Source organism: Equus caballus, chromosome 14, assembly GCF_041296265.1.
Source record: "Equus caballus isolate H_3958 breed thoroughbred chromosome 14, TB-T2T, whole genome shotgun sequence".
Classification (NCBI taxonomy): domain Eukaryota; kingdom Metazoa; phylum Chordata; class Mammalia; order Perissodactyla; family Equidae; genus Equus; species Equus caballus.
The window spans coordinates 66,010,350-66,029,773 of NC_091697.1; the positions used below are offsets into that span (position 1 = coordinate 66,010,350).

General features: G+C 37.3%; 1 protein-coding gene across 26 annotated transcripts in view; it reads right to left on the bottom strand.

The window, feature by feature from the left end:
• CSNK1G3 (casein kinase 1 gamma 3) overlaps window positions 1-19,194 on the bottom strand; it is a 104,813-nt gene extending 85,619 nt beyond the window's left edge. For 9 of the 26 annotated variants that reach the window (XM_070233163.1, XM_070233158.1, XM_070233155.1 and 6 more), the window contains exons 1-2: window positions 18,843-18,979; window positions 16,822-16,961 (exon numbers count right to left, since the gene is read on the bottom strand). The gene's annotated coding sequence lies outside the window, so the exon portion shown is untranslated. Of the gene's footprint in view, window positions 1-14,423; window positions 14,641-16,821; window positions 16,962-18,842 lie in introns of those variants that run through there. The other 17 variants (XM_070233154.1, XM_070233150.1, XM_014730711.3 and 14 more) reach the window with 6 other exon arrangements.
• Between the last annotated feature and the right edge of the window lie 230 nt (window positions 19,195-19,424).

Consider the following 19,424-nt stretch of genomic DNA (forward strand, 5'->3'; position numbering starts at 1 on the left):
TTAGAGACATGAGGCAAGAGACTATTACTTATATATCTTTCCGTATTAATTTAATACTTTACCATATATATGTATTAATTTGATAAAAATATTAATTCTACTATGAACAGGTAACTTTCATCCTAAAATAAATAAGAAAACCATTGTCAAAACTTTATAAGAACATTTCAAATGATGGAATAGTAAAGTATTAAGTGCCTCTACAAATCCTAATTTTTGTTTTGGTTTGCTTTGCTTTGCTTTGAACGAAAATAGAAGACAGTACTGAAGACAGTTACGGAGTTCTTAACCTGAAATCCATGGACCTCCTGATCATTTTCTTAAGAGAAAATCCATAGTTTTCAACAGATTGCCAAAAGGTTTTATGATCCTAAAAAAGTTAAGAACCACTGAAAAGTATATTGTTATTTTCTCACTGAATTACTTTATAAATACATTCTTAAAAACAATCTATCCTAAAAACTACGTAACATCTGGACTTTATTTAAAAGCTAACCTTGTTACAGAAAAGAATTTACGGCAGTTTACAATACACAGATTGCAAAAAGACTGAGAAAAGTTTTTCTTTCTTTTGTTTTTGTTTTTGTTTTGTGTGTGTGTGTGTGTGTGAGGAAGATTGGCCCTAGGCTAACTTCTGTTGCCAATCTTACTCTTTTTGCTTGAGGAAGATAGTCCCTGAGCTAACATCCATGCCAAAGTTCCTCTACTCTGTATAAGGGACGCTGCTATAGCATGGCTTGATGAGCAGTGTGTAGGTCCGTGCCTGAGATCCAAACCTGCGAACCCCGGGCCACCGAAGCAGAGTGCACAAACTTAACCACTACACCACCAGGCCAGCCCCTTTCAAAAGTTTTAAGTAAGGAAATTAGGGGAGAAGTAAAATGATGTTAGAAATTAAACTATGTAATACTAACATTAAAAATGGATACCATACAGTTCAGTACCCATGCTTAAATTTATTTTTCTGCTTTCTAGTAGTCAAGTAAAAACAGACATATGAGTAGACAGAAGATTCAGTGTCCATTAAAATTAAACCATTTGTTATAAAGCCCACAAATAATCCTACCATTGTATTATACCTATAGATGCAATCAATAGTAATAACTGAAAATTTCTCTCAGAAGTTTTAAACTCAAAAGTTGCAAAGAAGAGAACAGAAAAACAGCTTGAAAACTTAAAAATCAGGCATCCATAGAAATAAAGACTACTGAAAGGAGAAAGTTTCACAGAAATAAGCCTGGCTTACAATTCTTATAACACAAATAAAATAATGATTTATAAGGCTTAAGAAGATTTTAATTTTTATAAGAGCTATTACCCCTTTAACTGAAATCTTAAACCTTCTACAACCAAAAAGAATGGATATCCATTTAATGTGCATAAAGCTACGTGAATGTGCATAAATAGTAACAAAATATTTACAAATTATGTTCAATTTTATCACTATTCTCAGCATTCTGACTTATTTAAATATCTGTATTTAAAAGGCAAAAGGATGCATTTTTAAATTATCCTTGAGAATACATAAGCAAATACAAATAATCAATTGCTTTGCTTTCATAAACAATTACAATTTTGACATAATAACATCCACTAATGCAGATAAAAATGAGCTGCTAAATACAGAAAACATCAGACATAATCTGATTATATGAGTAGAAATGTAGGCCACTGGCTTACTTCTAATTTGATGATCACTGATGAATCTTCAAAACATAAAATAGAAAATCAGATTCCCTAATCTGCATGGTCCAATAATTTAGGACATTACAGAGCCAACTGAACTCCTTTAGGCTGCAACTAGATAAAATAGAGTAAGTAGTCTGAGAACATATCAGTATAGCATGGTCTACCTCATAATAAACCACGCAGAGCTAAAGCTTTCAAGTAAACATTAATGAGCAATTCTAAATTTTATTTATTTATTTTTTTAAAGATGGGCACCTGAGCTACCATCTGTTGCCAAATCTTCTTTTCTTTTTTTTTCTTCTTTTCTCCCTAAAGTCCTCAATATATAGCTGTATATTCTAGTTGCAGGTCCTTCTGGTTGTGCTATGTTGGACGCCACCTCAGCATGGCCTGATGAGTGGTGCCATGTCTGTGCCCAGGATCCGAACCAGTGAAACCCTGAGCCACCGAAGCCGAGTGCACCAACTTAACCACTCGGCCACAGGGCTGTCCCCCTGTTCTAAATTTTAAAAAATGATTATTAATACTCTACCAAGCTTCCAAAATATTGCTGCAACAACTGTTCCAGGTACCTGTAACATTAAGTATCAAAAGTTTCTGTAGGTTTCTTTTCATGTTCAGCATGTTATTCAATGTTCTTTGCAAATAAGGAACAGAAATTTTTAAAACTATATTTTTCACGTTACTTGTCACAGATTTCTCACTGCTTCATTATCTTAAATGAAAAAGTTCATATTTACTATATGAAATGAGCCATTCAGTGTTTCAAATGCCTTATTCAGTCTACATAAAAATTACATTACATGTCTCCTGGCTTCTCCAAAATTTAAATGAGTAAGAATATTTGTGATGTGATAGCTAGCCGTTACATCACATGCTTCTATTAGCAGCAAGTGTCCCAGTTACTGGTTTCTGGCATGAGCTCAACTATGGTTGTCTAAGAAAAGACTAAACGCTTTATTTTTAAAAGCTAAATCATTAACCATAATGTCAAAAATGGAGATCAATTTGTCTAATTACATACCACAGAAACTTATTTTGTCTCAGAATATTTAGTAACTATCATCCACAACACTTTACATTTTTGAAAGTTGATTTCAGTCATGTCCTTTGTATATTCCTATTAAGATTCAGGAAATTCCAGCCTTTGAAAATTACCACCAGTTCTATTAGAGCAGTGTTCTTCAAACTGTGGATCATGACCCATTAGTGGATCATTAAACCAATGAGTCTCAAGCAGCAGTTTTTTAAATGAAATAGTATCGAACAGAAAAGAAAATGAAGCACACATGTAATGAGGATAGTTCTGTTTAAGGAGATTTTGTTTTGGTCCTCTATATGAATGCACATATATCACTCGGTGACAATGTACAATATATTTCTATAGGTTGTGGTAAATATATTTCTATGACTTGTGGTCAAAAAATATTTCTGTTTGAAGGCAACTGTATAATACATAGCAGCACAAGAGTATCAAAACATACTATCTTATAATCAGTTATAACTCAGTTCATTTTTAAATGAGAAATCTTATTAAAATCTAAATTTTCTTAATATACATAAATATTACTGAAAATCTAATTAAATAAATTTTCTAATTATTCAGGTCTGACTGTTCTCCAGTAACTAGGATGTGACTGTCTTTTGTGCCTCCTCTTTTCAGTTTCACAGGTGAATTTATACTCCCATTGGTAATACCCCTTATCATAGCTAATGAGTCTCAATAGTTGGAAGAAGAGGGAATGATTAATTTGAAAAAGTCCAGCTCCCTAAGCATTTATGATATGTACACGCTCATCTCCTGCCCCTTTAAGCATGGTAGGAATCAAAAGTCAAGCAGAGGTCATACAAAATTTACGTTACTGAGATATTCACCATATCAATCTCTATGAGCAGGTTATCTCACTATCTATAAACACCAACTCGATTGCAAACCCCAAACATAGGAATTACATTAAATTTAAACTCTAAGCCATCAAGGAAAGTCATGTTCCATTTTGGGGCACTTACTTTTCATTCAACAGAGATTTATCAGGTATGTACCTGGTACCAGGTGCAGTCAAAGGTGCCAGGGATATAGCAATAAATTTGCCCCAGAATAAGCCTCATAATTATGTACTTCCATGACTTCCAACTTTCTGCAGTATATTTTTTATATCGATTTAAAAAGATACTCTTTTGTACCTCAGCGAAACCAAAGACAATTGATTCCCAGAAATTACACTCTATAAAGTTGCTGCAAACTCTGAAATAGCAAACAGTGAATCATTGCTCCTAGGGAAAATACATGGTTAGGTTCCTGCAAGCCTCTGGTCACAATATTTTCATCAACTGATCACTACATAACCTTGTTTTTATGTATGTTTCTGTCTAGAGACACCTTCTTTAATATATACTGTAGAGTCATTAACACTGAACTCACGGCCAACAGCACTAAAGCTCATGCCTGAACAAAGCTCATCTAACACACTCATTTTCTCCATAACGGGAGTCACAGCCTTTTTGAGTTTAGGAACACTAGGCAGCACTTCAGCACTATGCTTGGCGGCCATTTTAAATAGCAAAATCACTCCCCAAAAGCACTAAATAAGCCCCGAAAAGCAAAACAAGAAGGCAGAGCATCACCTTGTTCGACTTTAGCAGGGAACATGCCATCAGGTGACTCAAATTCTTGCCACTCTGTGCATGCACATGTCTGTGACTGGGAAAGCACCCACAATACTGATTTTGGGGTTACAAACAAATTGTAGCAAGTAGACAAATTTGAAAATATGGAATCTGACAATAATGAGGATCAACTCTAACTGAAGAGGGGAATTTTTTCTTTAAAGGTCTTCCAGTCTAATAAGTAAGAAATGAAAGAATTCAAGTATCATCATTGTGCAACTCCTAATGAACTAATGGAACTAGGCAAGGATCATCAATTGCTGCTAACAACACACAAAGAAAGACAACATTTGATCTTTTGATGGAAGAAAAACTTGAAACTGAATCTGATCAAACCCCTACATCTCACTACCAATTTACAGAAAAGACAGGGGACAATGTTTTTACTCTTTAAGATAGAGTATCAATTTTTTAATCTGATGTCTCAAGGGCAGGGATCATATTTTATTCAACTCTGTCTCCCCATTATCTATTGTAATACATAGCACACAGCAGACGTTGATTAAAAGTTTGTTGAATAATGAATGAATGAATGAATGAATGAACAAATGAACTACCTCTTAGAAGTTTAGGAATGTCAATGTATATGATCATCTCTTTTTCAAATAAAGGAGGAAAGAAAAAGGTATGGGCAGGCAGGCAATTTATAGCTCTAAGAGATACCACAAGCAGTGGAATACCACTTCACAAATCAAAGGTCATTTATACTGTAGTTCAACTCTCCAAAACATAGCTATGAACCAGGAGAAAAAAACTTTATTACAGGAGGTCACAAAATGCATATTCAGTTCATTGACCAGCAAGAGCCCCTAAACTCCATTTTAATTTTAAAATATTTTAGTATAAAGTTATTCCTCTGATTTATCTAACAGGTCATTCCCTGATAATGCCAGATAAACAAGAAAGTCCTTCAGAAAAGTTAGTAGCTGTTTTATACATGGTTCTTACAACAAAGTTATATTCTTTCTTCTTAACTGCTAATTTCCTCATTTATAAAAACATATAATTACAAATAACAGTCTAGTGTAGGCAAAGGTCACAAATTTAAAAGGCTCATTCAAGGGTACTAACATTTGAGAATTTTAATTATGAAGCTAATACTGTCAACTCATCATAGAAAAGATTTAATAGTGTAACTGTCAGTAAATCATAAATAACCTAGTTGATTTCCACAAAATTCTAGAGTGAAACATGCAACAAATGATAGAAGCAAGCTGAAAGTACAACCACTTCTCCAGGAGAAGGATTTCCTTCTGCCCAATCCAAACCAAGAGAATCCTTCCCCACAGCAAGTGCTGTAGCCCGAAGACAGGGACACAGACCTGGTCCAAAGGCACCTTAATCCCCAATATGAACACCAGAGTGAAGGACTGGTTTTTCTTACAGAGATCAAGGCTGCATCATCTGAGCAAGAGAGTACAGGTCCAAAGCGTACGAAAGACTGCATTCACTGAAAAGTGAAGCTCCCCTAAATTACTGTCTCTCACAGACCCACAGCAATAAAAATATCCTATTCAGAATTAATGTGATTGTCACGATATTCTGGTGTGCAATCAAACTAACTAATTACTAAAAAGTAATCCACTATAGCCAACTCAAATGTTAGGAACTGCTTACTAATGGAACTCTTTCTACATTGCTGGTGGAAATGCAGAATGGTACAGCTGCTTTGGAAGACAGTTTGGCAGTTTCTTATAAAGTTAAACATACACTGGCCATATGACCCAACAATTCCAATCCTAGAAACTTACCCAAGAGAAGTGAAAACCTAGATTCACCAAAAAAAACTGCACACAAACATTTAAGGCAGCTGCATTCAAAATCACCAAAAACTAGAAACAGGGGCTTCAATTGGTGACTGGATAAACACGCCGAGGTACATCCACACAATGGAATATTGCTCAGCAGCAGAAAGAAACTACTGATACACGCCACCACACACATGAATCTAAAACGCATTCTGCGAAGAGGAAGAAGCTAGATTCAAAAGGCTACAAACCACATGATTCAATTTATATGATATTCTGGAAAAGGCAAAATTATAGGAACAGTGGTTGCCAGGGGCCAAGAGGGGAAGAAGGGGTTGACTACAAAGGGGCAGCATGAGGGAATATTTTGGGGTGATGGAATTGTTCTGTATCTTGATTGTGGGTGGACAGAATTTTAGTATGTGAAAATTTAAAACAGAAAAAGAGAAGAACTGTTTATCTAATATAAAAAATATCTGACAACAAAATCAAAATTAACAGAAAGTCTCAAAAAATGTAATACTTCCTTTAACTTTTTCTGGCTAGCCCACAAATGCATTTAATTTCACTTCTACCATTTAAAAAAAAAAATCTTTCTATAATGTATTTCTCTACTTTTAAACCTGAGTAACTCAGTCAGATGCTTGTGTTTATTATTTTATTTATCTTGGGGCCAAGTGATTTGTTTGATAGTTGTCTCATACAACTGTGAGGATGCAAACTACATTGGTTTGGGGTGAGCATGGTGCCTCAGGAGGCCTTTAATCAAGGCTCCTACACATTAAAATTCTCCCTAACAAAAACCATAAAATGATTAATCCATTCATTCAACAAATAAGTAATCATTAGAGGCCTAGTATGTGCCAAACACAGGAAATACAAATGGCAAACAAGACAATCACATCCCCGACATCACATAGCTTAAGCAATAATATAGAGCATCACCTGTACTACAAGAGAATTACAGTGCTTTCAGAGCACACAGCAAGCGCACATAGCCCAATTATATGAGTTCTGAAACCCCCGTTAGGATCTAGACCTTAAAGTGCCTCGTATCTTGGTGAACTCAAAAACGCAGCTTAAAAAGCATGTACGGCAGTGCTCACCATCCTGCTATCCTTCAGCGTTTGAGGATGGAAAGAAAGCAAAGGCCATACTCACAGAACACCTTCCCTGCACAAGCAGTACAATGACCATTCCCCTACAGTAAGGTCCTCTTAAGGAAATACCAGAATATGCTGATTTATTTCTGTCACCTTTCCCGCAAGCAGGACACTTTTCTGATTCAGAACACCATAATTATGAACTTCTCTTGTTGAGGAATATTATTTTAAAGGAGAAGAGGGATAATAAAGAAAAGGTGAAAAACAGAGAGAATAGGAAAAAAAAGAAAGCCAAAGTAGGTATAAAGATTTTTGCAGTGAAGTCTTAAAAACAAATTAAGGAAGTTTAAGGAAACTAAAACAGAGACGTTGCAACCACACCCCTGCTTCTTTCTGTTATGAAAAAGAAAGCCAAGATATGTAAAAAGAGGGCTGCCTGCAGGTGCTGTCGCATGAAGTTACCATGTACAGAGGTAAAATTATATAACCCCAAGGACTAAGGAGTGTTATGAACACTGAGCTACACCAAAGTTACCCGAAACATTTTCTATCTCAAGCATCCTAATTACACAATCCTGCTGAGACCACAGTGGGGCCCACAGGACCAAGGTTAATAACTTAGTGTCAAAAAATTAGAAAAGCTTTCAACAACTGTTAAAGAACAAACACAGATTAAAATAAAGTGCCTCTTGGTACGTATTAGCATCTTACTGAAACCCCATCTCAGAGGAGCAAGATGCTAAGCAGCTTCTATCAAGAAACAAGGGGTAGAAGCAAATTTATGCAGTTCCACAGTTCCTTTTCCAAAGTCCTTCAGTCAAACATGTTTTAGAATTCAGAATTTTAAGGTATTTTTGATAGGTGATACAGTGTGTATACACCATATATTGTGTAACACCCCTAGAGAAGGCTGGGACGGCACAGAGAAGTCTAAGTCAGTACACTGTAATCAAGTATTCACTATTTCTGCAGTGAAACCTACAAATACATGAAATAAAGAGAACAGTTCACACGTTTTGTGAAAAAATCAATTTATGCCAAAATACAAGAAAAAATTTGGTTTTCAGAGTATTTTGGGTGTTAGAATTGTTGATAAGTAATTATGGCCCTGTAGAACAGAACCCATTACTCCGTTACTAATTGTATATGCAAAATGTTACTGGTAACCTCTTTATCATGTGCTGATTTTATTGTATAATTTTGGTAAACTCAAAATAATTCTAAAAGTCTTCCATAGGTTCACCCTAACATGTCCTCTAAACCTTATCCAATCTTAAATTTCTCTACCACAAATTCTCCCACTAGGGCAGTTTACAGAAATCTAATCTTTGAAATTTATACTAGAACTGCAAAATCCAATTTTGCCACCTTGCAAAAAATGTTCATTGAATGGACTTTAACATATCAAATACATCATAAAAGAGCTTGCTCTCATTTTGTCAGAAGAAAAATGCTATATAACTGGGAAGGGTGTTCCTGATCTAGGAAGAAGCATCAAATGAGTCACAAAAAAGGAAACTGACCTGTCATAAATGATAAGATGCAATAACCATAAAACCCTATTATCATAGTGCATTTATATGTATAATGCATATAAATGCACTATTTATACTTACTGACTATATGCAATACAGACAATATTCTATACACACAATATACTATAACTGAAGTAAACTATTTCCACTGAGGGGACAAACCGAGTTCTTCATCAACAAAGGTATAAGACAGAGTAAAAGAGTAGAAGTGCTAAATAACTGTTAAAGTCCCTTCTGTCCTTATGGTCCATGAAAACTCAACTCAATGATACTGCAAACATGATAAATATAACCTAAAACTAATAAGACTTTGATTAGCAACAATTCTTGTCTTCTTATAATTTATAGTAACTTTAAAGATATGATTGTTGTTATCATTTAGGTTTCTTAAGATTTCTAGGGGCATCTGAATTGATGCCTTAATTTATTCTTGATAAATTTCCCTTTCACAAATTTTTCAAATTTCAAAAATCCTCTAACTTTGGTGCTATACTTATGAAAAACTGTTAACGAGCAATGAGTATAGTGGCCTCACTAAGGATTCTGGGTATGAAACTATGAAGAGAAGTCACTTCATTAACCTGGTCCTCCTGCAAATATTTTCATGCATTTCTTATCTCATCTTCAGACTCCCATCCCCAATTAAAAAGAGAACTTGAGAGTAAAAAGAGCTAAGAGATGTGTATAAAGAGAAGGAAAAATCAGTCATTTCCAAGCCTGCAGCAAACTGGAATCACCTATAGAAATCCTAAAATATATCCATGTCCTGGCCCCGTCTCCAGAGTGAAATATAAATTAGCATAGGTAGAATCCCAATAACTGCCATTTTTTTTAAGCTCCCCAGAAAAGTTAATGTGAAGTCAAGGCTGAGAACCACTGGTACAAGCTGCCTCCCCCACAAAACCTTTCCTCTCATCTGTTAGTGTCAGCACTCCCAACCCTATAGCAAGGACTATCTTTAAAATTCTCTGTTTTTCTTCTCTGATTTAGTCTGCCACAGAAAAAAATTCACTAATTTTCAGTTGGGAGATTTTAAACATGTACTTATAGTAAAATTTATTTTAATTTATTTGATATTCACATTCCCAATGCTAAGAATTTTATTTTTCAGTCAGTCTTCAAAAAATCACCTTCAATAGGATATTTAGATAAACAGCAGAGCATACAATAAACACACAATGCACATTACAAATTATCAGAAAATACTTAAAAGAATGATTTTTAAAGAGTGATTATATTTTGATTTTTTTTTCCCTTCTTCTCCCGAAAGCCCCCCAGTACATAGTCACATATTCTACTTGTAGGTCCTGCTGGTTGTACTATGTGGGACCGCCACCCCAGCATGGCTTGACGAGCAGTGCCATGTCTGCACCTAGGATCCGAACTGGCGAAACCCTGGGCCACCAAAGCAGAGCACCTGAACTTGACCACTCGGCCATGGGGTCGGCCCCTACATTTTGATATTTTATTAACTACAATTATTTTCAGAATCTAAACTATATTAAGAAATATCAGATACAACAAGCCCTGAGACTCCTATGACAGAAAAAGAACTCAGTAAATAATCTACCATTTTTTTAATGAAAATTGGCATTACAGGATTCCACATCTTGAAGATTTACACTTTTTTTGGTTTATATTGTTTTCAGATCCCTGGAATAAAAGGAGAAAATAAAATAATATTTTATAAAAATATGCATCTACAAATACCAGGTTTTTTTAAAAGTCACCAACAACTGATACCCACTAGTTTCACCTCCAAAACAATACTAAGCTATTTTTGCAAGCCAAATTAGGATTTTATTAAAACACCTCATAGCCATATATTTATACAACATAAGACTCATGGAATACCAGGAATTTTCTCTCTCTTCTCCCTATTACATTACTTACTACATTTGATTGCCATTTGAAAGTATTCATTGCTAGAATATAAAATGTGTTCCACAGAAATAGAAAATAAACAAGACACAGACTGGGTGTAAGGAAAAAAACATTTTCACTTCCCTTTTTACTAAAGGAAACTCTGACTATAACTCTGACTCTAATATACTGCCAAGTATACCACCCAAAGTCAAAATCAAACAAGTTAAAAAACAGATAAACACAATTAATAATTGCAAAATATTCAGAAGTCCACGACTTTTATAAAGTACACTTGTATCAAAAAGTGTCATATGGCCAATTTCAACTTAAAATTTTAAGGTAAATAATTTTAATAAGTCCAATTTAAAAATAAAGACAATTACAAAGTATCAGTGCATTCAATATATATAATATACAATAAAAGAAAAATTATATGTTAAAATCTAAGTTAGTAGAAAATATCCCACCCCAGGATTTTATTTTCTTCCCTCAAAAAAAAAAAAAAAGAACAGATTTGCTATTTTTACTGATGATAAAAATAATGCATAATCATAGCTGAAAATCCAAACAATACACAGAAGTATGAAAAGTGTAAAAATAAAAATCATCCCAAAACTCACTATTTATAAATAACTGTTAACATAAATATCCTTCCAAGAAATGGATGGATTAATTCTGTATATTTACAACAACTGCAACAATTACAAGAATTACAATTAATTCTGTATATTTATTCTGTATATATACATATATGTATCTACATATATGTGTGTGTTTACTCTTTTCTTTCACACACACTCAAGGCAGAAAAATCTTTAAGAATACTTTTTTGAAAATAAAAATATATATAAATTGTTCCAAGTACGCATTGTGCTTCTGCATTTTCATTTAAGCAGGCTAGGTTTGAGGTTACTTTGTGTGTGTGTGTGTTGGTGGTAGTGTTGTTGACTGCTTGAGGGAAGATTAAAAGATTTGTCTGTTGACCCACAAAAAAAAAAATCCTCTGGCTACAATTTTCCAAAGCCTGAGAACACAGATATCTATACTAAAGGCAGCTGGCTGACTGATTTACAGAACTAGTGCATGGACCTGAGCAAAACTGCGAAGTAGACAAAATCTTTTCACGGCCTCCTACCTCTTGGTCAGAAAGAGCACCACACTAGCAATCAAGATAGGAGAGTTCTACCAACCAGGTGTGGGATTTGAGCATTTCACTTAACCTTCCCAGGATTCATTTCAATTCTAAACTTCGAAGATTCTCACCTGCCTCCCCATTCCCCAGTGATTTCTTTTTGCTGCTTTAAAGATACGTGAAAACCATTCTTTCCTCCTCCTATCTCACTGGGATTCCATGACTCAAAATAAACCCCTCCTCTGACTGACAAACTCCCATTTCGTCAATGTGCTTATTCTCCTCTGTCAATGTGCTTATTCTCCTCTAAGTGTGACAAATAAAAAAATCTGATGAGATCAAAGGTGTGGGCAATTTTTGAATGGGAGCAGCAACTCAGAAAAAATTTTTAGTAAGTTTACAGGTACAAATTTTTAATTTAAAGTTAACTTTATGAGCTCCATGGAAAAAATGTATAATCTTACAACTTAGGTAACTGATTTTATTTGACTCAGTCAATAAGAAAACCAGCAGTGTTTTTACCTCCTAAAATATTCATTCATACCTGAGCATATTTAAGATAGTAACACAGAAGCAGCTTTCTAATCTTCCATCCGTTACACTTGTACAATGCTTTAAAGTTCAAAGTGTATTTCTATGCATTATTTATTTTCATTCTCAAAACAAGTAGATGTAGTGCTCACTATTGATTGCCTCTCTAACATCCATTTCCCCCATATTCTTCCTTCTCACACTTTTTTTAAATATCCTCCCTCCACCATGTAACTGAGGGAAATAAGACTCCGTTCCCAACTGCAGGGGATATATCCTGGTTAGTAGACACCAACCATGATAACACTATTCCCCTTGCCATAACTGGTTAGGAAGTGTACATGACCTAATTCCGGTCAATAAAACCTGAAGAGAAAAGTATGCTGGTAGGCTTGTGCAAAAGATTTCCTGGCCAATGCACACCTAGATGTGATCTTGCTCTTAGCCAGAGGATGAATCCAATACACAGAGCAGAGCAGAGCCAAGAAAATCACAGAGCAGCAGACCAAAGTTCTGAAAAACTAGCCCTACCTCCATATGTCAGTGTTCCATTTTCAGTAGCTACTATATTTCAGGCATTGTAATGTGGCAACGCTGAGATAAATAATATACTCCATCTACCTTTCCTTCCCCAACCTGGACCTCCTTCTCCTACACCTAAAAGTTCTCCTTTCCATTTAGGCTGCGGTACCTACTGTAAGCTGTTAGACCACCATGCTTTGCACCAAACTAAAGTGCTCTACACATCAAGGGCATGGCATTTCCTCTTCCAAGGGACAATTTCCTCTACCAATTCAGTCCAGCAGTCCCTACTCAGGGTGAAGAGATGTTGGAATTATAAGAGGGCTCCTCTCTAAGCCTGGCCCTGTATAAAAGCTGAAAGGTAGCATATGAAATCAGATGAGGGACCATATTAGGAAATATGTTAGAACTGTAGATTGATCACGAGTAGATAATTTAAAAATTCACCCTAATGTATGAATGACTATAGGTTCAGGAATACCAGAATTTATTTCTTTTTTAAAAGAGGATGCTGTCAAATAAATCTCTAAGAGAGAATATAAACTGGGTGATAGTTTAGAAGCTGATACCCTCTTTAATATGTTATTATTAACCAACAGCTCATAAATTAGTTAAAAAGGGGAATCATAAAAAAAAGTACGTGCCTTCAACATTTTATTGCAACTAAAACATAAAAATGTACATTCAGCAGACAATCTTTTAATGCAAGGCTAATGCCTTTTCTTCAAGTATGGGTCTATGGATTCTAGTTCTATTTTTTCTTGCAAAAATCACACCCATAGTACATCACCTGTGACTTCCAGTTTCTGTTTCTTAAACATGGAAAGACATCTCACAAACATTTAAAAGCAGTCTTAGTCAAAGGATCTTTTTAGATTTTTTAGGGTTTTTTCCCTAATTGTTTAAAGTTATTTCACCTACACCTATTTCAACTGTAACTGATTTTAGCTACTCGCCTGTTTTCAAAGCAGACACTGGTTCTCATACAAACACCTTTTTGCCTTCACAATTCAGTGAATAATGTTTTATTAAACTATGTAACTACAATATCAAGTATAATTGCCATTAACAATTTGTGGGTTACAAACGCAAATGACTGTTTGTTAGTGTACAATAGTGGTGAGAATATAAGTTCGAGAACAAACTAGGGAGTAGTCTGCTGCCACTCAGTCTGGCATGGGGATCAAGCAGTAAATGAAAAGTATCATTTAATCTTTTGAGTGGGTTCAGCAGAGGTAAATTAAAAGAGATTCTCCTGTAACAGGCCATTCCCAAGAGTCTTTGCTTATTCTACCCACCAATCAACCCTCTAACAACTCATATATATACCAGCAACTTCTGAATGTAAGAGAAGATTTACATGGTGCCTACTATGTGCCAAACATCATACCTTGGCCCTTTACATGAAATTTCTCAATCTTGATGAAAAGCATAATGGCAGAATAACTCTCTGCCAATTTTTTTTTTTTTTGCAAATGTAACTAACAGCTTAAAAAAGTAGTTCAATACAAAATTAGCTAAATAAACGTACTAAGTCTGAATACAGCTAAAAGTATGACATTACCTCACTAAAAGAAAAAACACTAGAAATTTGTGTTTAGGAAAAAGAATATCTATCATGAGATTTTACCTAATTCTAGTGAAAGCTATAAAAAAGTAGACATGAGGGGCTGGCCCCATGGCCGAGTGGTTAAGTTCACGCACTCTGCTGCAGGCGGCCCAGTGTTTCGTTGGTTCAAATCCTGGGCACGGACATGGCACTGTTCATCAAACCACGGTGAGGCAGCGTCCACATGCCACAACTAGAAGGACCCACAACGAAGAATATACGGCTATGTACTGGGGGGCTTTGAGGAGAAAAGGAAAAAAAAAATATTTTTAAAATCTTTTAAAAAAAAAAGTAGACATGATTTAGCTATATGTGAACATATAGCTATAGATTTTCATTAAATTAAAACTACGTGACATATCATTAGTAAAGAAAATGACCAAAATGTGTCTCATCTACCAAATACATAAACTCTTCAAATTCATTGTTAAGAATTCTTTCTTAGAAAAGATGGGCAGGGAGTGGCAGGAAAGAATATAACCAGTCACTTACCATAGTTTAAGAACAAATCACTACACACATCCTTAGGTCCCATAATAGGAGGAAACCCAAAGATTTATAGTTTCTAAATCTCAGCTTTGAGAAGGGAGCTGGAAAAAACAAGGCTAACAGCAGCCTCCACTGTGTCTCTAAAACTTATCTATCCCACCTCTCTCTCTCATTCCATATATTCTGAGTAGTTCACAGGCTCTCCAAAGTCACTTCACATTAATGGATAATATACACTTGATTTCTACACATTAAGAATCCCAAGTATGGTTCTGTCCTGCAGATCAGCACAAAAGTGATACTCTGAGGTAGCTTAAGTTACTGAAACCATACTGTCTGCTCCTACAGAATCTCTACAATTAAGGAACTACAGACACCCCAAAACTGCCATTTCCAAAGAAACTGCACCTTGAAGAACCAACACCCAGACATATACTAACAACACCAATGAATACCACCAGGTGCCAAGTGCATGAGAAAAGACAAAAAAGGAAGACGGAAGATTAGCAAAAACAGATCACTGGTGGTTTAAGATTTTGAAGTGAGAAAAAAACTGATTGAAATATGCATTCTGATACTTGTAAGATATATCTTAAACAGATTGCTTAAACTCTAGAAGACGCTGTCTCCTACTGTCAAGGGCCAGGGTTACACCACCTAACTCATGGAGTTGTCTTAACAGTATCATTTATGGCCCCTATACAAAGCAGGCACTTAATAAATTGTAACAGATATTGCTGTTATTGAGAAGTTCAAGATAACACAAATCTTGTTATAATGTAAGTCCTTTTTGAACACTAAAAGGGGAATGGTTAGTAAAAACCGTCAAACAGTCTTCCCTGTAACATTATTTTACATGGACTTAAATACTGGTGTTGTGAGGGTGATATTTTTCTAAGCACTCCTTTGATAATGATTAAGTTCGGGGTTAAATTATTTTAGGGTCATCTGATATTTAAGATGACTAAAAACCTTATACATATTTATCTGAAACTGTGGGAGCTTCTCATTTTATCATCCCACTGTTATAGTCAATTCCCTTCGTATGTAGATTCCTTACATTTCACATTATCCATAACAAATCTCACGTGCAAATGTATTAACAATAATATAACTCTCCAGTGACCTGTATTTTATTTTGTTATTTAATATTTCAGTATTCTATTTAGTTAGATACATCCTTTTGGGAAACCCTTTGAAACTAAATAACTACTTGTTTCATTCTGAAAAAAATGTGAACCAATAAACTCCACTGGAATAATGGTCTATTCCCAGCATGGGGGGGATTACAGAGGGGACACAGAAAAGTAAATAGAGAGCTTCCCGTTTCTTCCTGAGTCACATTTTTACAATCTGGATTTCTTTCATATAAAACCAATTACCAGCTTACCAGACACACCCATATGCAAATACAAGTAAAGAAATATGACAAAGCCACATATGAACTGTTTTAGATTATATAGTTTTCTGCTTTCCTCCATTAGCGTGCATGATAACAAGCTGACTATTCTGTTATAATCTGTTTCTTTAAACTTAGATTCTTATTTGCCTACCTACTCCCTATCGGCAGAGAATCTATACACTTCACACCTCAAACTGACTCATTTTTAAATACAAGGCATTCTGGACTTCCATGGCCTGATCTCCACCTACTTTCAGAGCTTCCCCTCCCACAAAGACGTCCTGGCACAGCAGCCTTATGTCCAGCTCAACAGGCCCCGTAATACCCAACCAACACGCCTGTGCTCTGGCTGTTCCTTCACCTAGAAAAATACCCCCATACATATGCCCCCATTTTGCCTATTAAAATATTTTAAGGCCCAAATGGAGTGTTACCAGCTCTAAACTCATTCATAATTCCCCAGTCAAAAATTAGTATCTCTGTCTCGTACACACACATACACACACACCCCCCCATGCTTCCACGCACCTCTGGTAAAACCCACAGGAGTCTTGTGTTGCAATTATTTCTGTGAATGTCTGCTTCTCCCTTGAAGGCAGCTACTGGGTCTCATTTCATCTTCATATTCTACCCACGCTTCCATCCTTACCACATAGTAAAGGTCCCTTCTACGGAGTAAAAGTCCAGATTGAATTAATTATCCCTTGATTCTAATCCCAGCCCTTTTATTTGAAGGAATAAATGATTTTCATGAGTTGAAGATTTTGTTAATAGTTAATTCCTGCAAATCTAATAATGAAAATGCCAATAATTACATAATGTATTAATTTTTAAGTTGATGAATGGCAGGTCAATGAGCACAATAAATCAGCAGTAAACATAATCATTTTCTAAGATCCCCCAAAAAAGTCTCATATGTATCAACATTAAAATTAACCTTTCTGTCCTCCATCCTAAGAACTACTTATACCTGATGCATATCCAGAAATACAAGCTCCCTGAAAGCAAGTGTCTATACACTCTAAGAATCTATGCCAAAGTCATGCAATTTATTTGATATCATCTTTCTTCAATGCCCATAAATATAATTTTCATCTTTTGTGTAATTATAAAGGCTAACGTATACAAAATATGAAGATAATTTATCTTAGCTAAGAATACAGTCGGAGCAAAGTTTAGGAATAAATATAAAATTATTCCAAAAATTATACTGAGCACATCTCTCCACGCCCTCCTCAAAAGTAGCTATTAGGAATGTCACAAATCAGGTCTGATTTTTGATGAAAAATGTCTTCTTGAACCGGCCTCACATCTTTCTAATTCTAAATCATTCTTATTATAATCTTTGTGATATTTTTCTTCTTATATATTTTAGGGATACCAAATATTCTTCATAAATATATACTAGGCTTTAAAATTAGGTATTTTTAATTTTAAAAGATATTCCAACAGATATAGTTCAACATCTTTTACTATCTGTGGGCAAATGTCATTCATATCACAAGAAATAATTGCGAAAGTAAACGAAACGTGTTGATTTATTTTTTTTTACTTATTAAAAATCAGCAGGTTTTTAATTTTCCAATTAAAGTCGATGTTCTAAAACAAAAGGTGAAAAAGGGGTCGGTCACTTACTGACCAGCCTTGGTACTCATTACAACAGAGTTAAAACTAATTCGCACAGTGTAGCAACAGTAGCCATCTCCCACAAAGAGACTCTCTCTCCCACCCATTAACTTTTCCTCCTTCCCTGGGGGAACTGGAAGGATCATAACACAGGCCTAACTACCCCCACCCCACGGGCAAACACACATCTCCATCACCGCCCCGCAGGAAAGAATGTGGGGGCTGTGGACCAAGAGAACCGACGCTTCTGTGTGTCACTTCCCCTGCATGTGGGATAAACAAACAAACCAGCACAGTAACAGTAACCAATAGAGTAATTTTGTTACCCCCGACTAATGGCTTGGTTAAGTTTTGAGCTAAGTCAAAAGCTCTAACAAAAAGGTAAATCCTTGCCCCTCCCCTTTAAAACAAACACCCCAACGGGAAGTTTACCCCCGAAATGAACGCCGGCCCCTGACACCTCCTTCCAGCAGACCGCTGCCTCCCCCGCCCCCCGGGCCCAATCCCCCACTCCGAAGGTAATTGTCTGGACACAAGCAAAGCGCGCTGGGGCTGCGCTCCGACCTCAAAACCCCTCCCGAAAGAAGCCCCCGCCTTTTTTCCCAGCTCGCCCACCTCCCTGCCGGCCCCTCTCGGGCCGCGCCACTCCGGCAACTTCTACAGCCAGCCCGCCCGCCGCCCGCGACCCCCTCCCGGCCCAGCGAGCCCTCCGCGCCCTCCCCCGCGGCCGCGGCCCCCGCGCCGCCCGCGCCTCCGCGCCGCCCGCTCGGGTCCTCGCCCCCTTCCCCCGAGGCCCCCGCCCGCGGCACCGCCCCCGCCGCACCCCACCCAGCCCGGGACCCCAGCCCACCCGGCCCCACCCGGGAAGGAGGGAGCCGCGGCCGCGCCGGGGCCCGCGGGCGCCAACACGGAGAGGGCTTTACCTCAGAGGCGCGGCCGCGAGCAGCGGGGTCGGTCCCGGGCGCGGGCGGCGCCCCCCGGTCCGTCCGTCAGCGGCGGCGGGGGCAGCGGCGGCGACGGCACATCACACCCGCCGGGGCCGGAGGAGGAAAGCGAGCCGCGCAGGGAGGGAGCGAGCGAGAGAGCGAGGTAGGGGGGAAGGAACGAGCGAGGGAGGGAACGCCGCTCGGCTCGGACTCGGTCCCTGCACTACTGCCGGTGCCTCCTACCGCCGCCTCTGGCCGGAGAGTCGCCGCCCGAGTCGCTGCTGTCGCCACCGATGCAGCCGGGAATGAATGCACAGCGGCGCCTCACTTATCCGGAGGTCAAACATCCTTCTGCCTCGGGCATCCGGATCGGCGCCGGACCCGGAAGTGAACACAAGGAAAAAAAAATAAAAAAGGAAAGCGTCTCTCTAGCGGCGGCGGCCCCGGAGCTGCCCGCATCGACGAAAAGAGCCGAGTAGAGCCGAACATTACACTGACGTGCTCGGATTGGTCGGCTTGCCGACCGGAAGAAAGGCAGCACGCTGATTGGCTGGCAAGGTATTAAAATCCAAGCTCCTC